Below are 5,874 nucleotides of genomic sequence, written 5' to 3'. Positions count from 1 at the left end.
GTCCACATTGCATGTTCTCTACTCCAGGCTAATCGCTGCCGACAGTGAGTTGCCGTGAGAGGAACACATCTGACAGGCCTGCGAGCATATAGACCAATATCTCCCAAACGTCTGTACTAAAACTGTGGTACCCGTGGCCGCAGATAGCTGACGAGACAGGTCGGATGCTGTGCTCCGTCTGCTGCTTCTTTTGGCAGTTACTGCCAAATACCGGTCTTCATTCGGCGTTGTAACTCGGGGGCGACCTGTAGTGACATTTCCGTTATCTTGAAATCGTTGCCAAAGCCTAGAGATGACACTTTGGGTAATTCCAAGTTCCTCGGATACTTCCATCTGAGTACGCCCACATTCCAGCCGGCCGATAATTCTACCACGTAAAAAATCATCCACATGCGTCTTCTGTGTCATAACTATTCGCTTATGGCACTGAGCGCCTTACAGAACTCTTGCGAACAATTTTACTTCTTTGCCACCATTCCTTATATACCCCCCCCCCCGCTCTTACACTCTCGTCATTGTGACGTACTATCGGCATCATCTGGTGACTTCCTGAAATTTGCATATCATTCTTGCAGATGTGTGTGATAATTCTACAGGTGAAATTTTTACTTTAGATTTCGATTTCCGTGCGATTCTGAATTATCCTTAATTTATGGACATGAGTGTATATATCGTTGTTGGTAAAAATTCCGTGGCTTTGTGCTCTGAACACTCAACTTTAGGAAGCTCCAGAATTACAGGAAGGGACACAGCGAGGCAACAACAAAACTAGAGGGAGTGGCAATTACCTATAGGGACAAATTTTTTTATAGCTTTGGAGTTTTATAATGACGGGGAGTTGTAGCACAAAACCAAGTCTGTCCAGCACCTCCTAGAGATAGATTAGCTCCTCTATCTCTAAGAGGTGCTGGTCTGTCCTTCTTGACAAAACCGTGTTATGTATGACGACAAAAATGCATTAAACACGAATTAACAACTTCCGCCCGTACATAGGGTGATCATACGTCCCGTATTTTCCGCGAAGCCAACTTTTGAATTTTTAGTCTTCAAAATCAACGTTTAAAATTTTCTTCCCAACTCAGAAATTACATTACGTTAATTGAAGAGAGACTTTCAATAAAAATATTCATCTAACATATTTGTCACGTTTTTTCGTAAATTCACTGCAATTCGCAGTAGTGTTTCATTTTCCGATGATTGGCGACTTTTCTTTGATTGTAGCAATAGTTGGCGATTTTGGGCATCATTTTTGACAATTGAACATGTCCCGTATTTTCTCAAGTAAATATGGTCAGTCTACACGTACTTGTCGTGCCATTCAGTTTCCCTTCACTAACAGCCGTATTCACCGACGGAGTTAATGAATCCTTTAACCTTCGATTGCGGTTAAAGGATTAGAGATCGAAACGGATTGTTTAAATTCGGGATTTTAAATCAACCCGTGTCGATCCAGCACCTCCTAGAGATAAGGCCTCCGCACAGGTTGCCATAAACGGCATTCAGACCACCTAGCAAGTTTGCCATATTTTAAAACAGCATCCTATTTCGTTTCTTATTTTGGCGTAGAATCTACCTGATTGGCTCACAAATACCGCATAGTGATTGAATGTGGGGCATAGAAATTGCCAATTCTGAGCCCGATCATTTCTTTTCCTCACAACGATGATACTGGCACGAGCAGAGAATTTTTCTTCCCTGAATATTCTAAGGGAAAATGGACTACTTACTGACGTCACAAGCAAATTGCGGATGCCTTCTATCTCTAGGAGGTGCTGGTCAATCGCTATTCCTTAAACCTGCAATTGCAGTTAAACTCTGTCGGTGAATACGGCCGTAAGAAGATCCTCTGAGAACAAAGAAATAGCCACTGGGAATACAAAAGTTTTTTCACCCCCAAAGAAAAGGGGAGAAACCATAAACAAGAATTCATTGCTAAGTGCATATTATATCAATGACAAAAAATGCATAATTTAAAATTTCGCCGATAAAAGATCCCAAAAAATGATCTATTGCTTGAAAATTCCTAAAATATGACCGAACGCTGAGAAATGTTTAAAATATGACTAATAGCTTGGAAATGTTTAAAATATGACTTGCATGAAAAAATGTGACGAGTCATAAAAATCCGAGCCCTCGATATAATTGAAGTGTTTATTTCAGAAACCCCGTAAGTGCAGAATTTCCAATTTTGAGATAATCAAGGAAAACATTCTAACTTGACTAAAAGCAGGTATTTCTTTTACGAAAAAATTCCTGAATTTGAAGAATGGTTCTATACATAAAATGGAAACGTGATATATTTAATAAAGTTCAGGGGGAAGAGGTGTAAAAAAGCCTCTGCGGTTATGGGGTTAAAATAAATTTGCATGACTTTTTTTTTTACCATTTTTATGCTACTAACGAGTTCAGTTGGGGGTAAAAATCAAGAGAGAGCAGACTTTTTAATAATATTGAATTTTATTTTGGTGAATTATAGATTTTCGTGGAAATGAAATAATCATATATGCAATATCATTCTCTACTCTGTGCAGTTGGAATCTTCTCTTGTTTTGACTTCAGATGTCGGCCAACTCAAAATCATATGGTAGAATTCAGCATAGTCTGTGGCATATTCAGCAAGCTGTTGCAGCTTATCAATTTTTTTTCTTCTTGATTAGGATTTTTCCTGCCGGGTAGGCTTTCGTAGTTGGCGATTTCAGAAAAGGCGAGTTTCTCCAAATAAAATGTGTGTGTAGTGAAGCCATTAATGAACGTCTTGGCTTTCACTTTACCAATGGTACTCAGAACTTCTTGGGTGCCAAGTTCAAAACACTTAGCGGAACATTTGCAATTGATTTTGTCAGGAAGTTTTTTTCCGAGTAATTGTCTTACGTTTGTAAGTGGCACATTCTTTTGCCCTAAACTCACGATTTGTATACTACATTGCGTTTGTAAGTGCCTGGATTAACAACACCTTTCTTTTCTACTTTTGTTCCAAGTTCCCACATCTAATTGTAAAAAAGTGTCCAGTGAATCGCAAACTTAGAAAACAAAGAACGGAAAATAATCACCAGAACCCTCAAAACAAACTTTCAAAACAGAATAATCAGAAGCGACCTGTTTAACCCCATTTAGATCTCAAAACCCACCAAATTCGTTTCTGCACTAAACGAATATATTTCAGAAAAACAAAATAGTAGTATAAAAATGTATTTTTCAGTTTCTGCATCAAACAAAGCGTCTATCAAACTACAAGAAACCAATATCAACTCAATTTCCAATTTTTTGTCGGTAATGGGGTTTCTGGAATAAGAGCTTCAATTATTTTTGAGTTATTTTTAATAAAACCTACTTCCGTATGGTGGTAAGAGAAAACCTGCGACTGTTTTAGCAAATGGCGATATCGATCCGATTTCACACGCGATTTTAACTTTTTGTGAATAATATTTTTATTCTTATTTTTCTTTCTTCCCAATCGACTTCGTAATTGGAGGACAAGTTGTTAAAGTTAACGAATGCAGACAATTTCGGAACAACAACAACGACGAGAAGAGGGAATAAAACACACGCTATGACTTTAGTAGAGATTTGTAAATTTCGCAAATAAAAAAATTCCGAATTTCACAAAAAATTTCAATTCAAATTTTTGAATTTATTCTCAAAAATAAAAAAAGTTCAACTTAAGGATTTCGCATCCATCCGCAAAAAAATTTATCAAATCAGGAACAGTTCGCATTCATTCATCCTCAAAAAAATATTTCTCAAATCAAAAATTTTCCATTCATTCGCAAAAATATTTCGGAAATCAAAAATGTTGTATTCACTTGCAAAAGTATTTTTCAAATAAAAAAATTAAGCATTTACTTGGAGGCCTCTCCCACATGCAGAGAATGGGTTCCACGTTGGGAATCAAGGATGTGGAGTGGTGTTAACCTTATTATTGAGTGTTATCTTCGCCCCACCATATTGGAAAAGTTATCACCAGAATTGTAAAGTATTAGCAAGACGAGATCTGTCGGAGAACAATTGTTTTCCCAAAATCAACACTTTTTCTGCCAAAATTTGGCAATTTGTTTTCCTTTCACTGTTGAATGAAATTTTTTGAGGGAAAGGGCAAGGGAAAAGAACTTCGCACGGCTTTAGATTTCTTGATCACGCTTAGGGTTGTAGCATTATTATCAGCTTTAAAACTCCAAGTTATACGTTTGGTGCACGTTCAGTGAATTTGGGAGGATTGGAAAGTGACGTCATCAACTTTTAATGTGTTATGACAGAAGCGGTCCGCTGCAGTATCGAACATGACGGAATGCGCATGATTATCAAAATAGCCCAAGTAGTCGCCTGACGTCAAATATGACGTGAAAATTTGGTCATTTTCTCTGAATGACGTCAGTCAAAAAAAAAAAGCGCCATTTCAAAGTCATTTAATGACCACGAACAGTAAAGGTCAGGAAATAACGTGATTCTTGATGACCCAAATGAAATATCAGGTCATTTCATGACCTTATTAGCCATGAAGGTCCTGAAATGACGTGATTTTTTATGGCGTAAATGAAATATCAGGTCATTTCATGACCTTATTAGCCATGAAGGTCCTGAAATGACGTGATTTTTTATGGCGTAAATGATTTTGCGTCATAAAAATCACGAATTTCTTTCCAACTGAAAAATTCTGTTCCGGATGAAAATATCAGAATTATCCAAAATGTTTGTTAATGAACCTTCAGAGGGTGTTTCAAAATTACCCTAGGCCTATTCGTTAGTGGTTGTCACAAGATAAATGAAGTACTTTTAATTGCGATTTTGTTTTGAATGGAAATGCAAAATTTTTCAATGAGTAATTGTTCATATAAATTTATCAACGTACGTTATATAAATTATAATTGCATCCATATCATGTTTTTTACGGACGATCAGAAGATCTGTGAAATCTGTCAAAAATTCAAAAAGATGCATTCATTGAGCCAAAAAAAAATGAATTTTTTAAAAACTTTTTTTTTCGATAATTATAAATAACGCAAGTAATTATATTTATAATTGTATTACTATATTTTTCATGGATAAAAAATAAAATAAAACGAAAAAATAACTGCCATCGGCTAAACTCAGCAAGAGATTAAACGGTAATTGTAATATAACTAATCAATACTTTTAAAGTGCTCATTAAATAACACCAACTGGTTGCTGCTACGATAGCGCGATCGGTAAAGGCATGGCGTGAGATACGTGGGGACAATCCGAGAATGAACCAAGTTCGACTCCGACCCACGCCAGAAAGTGATACTTTTTTTTTCTTCCCCCCCCCGTCTCTTCGAATAGCGCCATCTATCTTCTGAAAGTCTAACTATTTGCAAATGGTAAAATTTTTTTTTTTACGTCATTTTTGACGTTTCCAAAATGGACATAATGACCATTTTATCACGTCATGTTTGAGACATTTTATGACTTCCAAAAAACGTTTTTATTGACGTCAGGCGACAACTTGGGAGGTTGCTACTCTCAACTGATGTTTGAACTTCATATACTTTAATACGATTCTACATGCTGTTCGTCGGTCGGTAGCATTATGTGTAGTAAATAGTGCAAGTTCCGTGTTCAAATCCACAACTTTTTTTTCACGTGCTTTCATCTTCGGTTTCGCGACTGTGTTCGATTTACTTTTCTTCATCGTAATCTTTTTTAAAACATTGTAGAAGTGAGAAATGAGGTCCATTCTTGAATGCTGGTGTAATCAAGTTTAGGTTCACTTGTTCTCAAAATCTGATACTAAATGTCGGACATTGTGACGCTTCAGGAAGCTGCGTAGGGGTTGTGGAACAGTGAGCCTGACGGCCCCGCGCGATCTGTCATGAGTCATGACAAAATAAAAGAGAAATCGTATCACCTTTTTTTTTT

The sequence above is a fragment of the Pholcus phalangioides genome, unplaced genomic scaffold, assembly GCF_987345545.1.
Source record: "Pholcus phalangioides strain wild (caught in Gottingen) unplaced genomic scaffold, Ppha-v1.0 ptg000005l_1, whole genome shotgun sequence".
Lineage (NCBI taxonomy): Eukaryota > Metazoa > Arthropoda > Arachnida > Araneae > Pholcidae > Pholcus > Pholcus phalangioides.
This window is presented reverse-complemented; position numbering follows the sequence as displayed.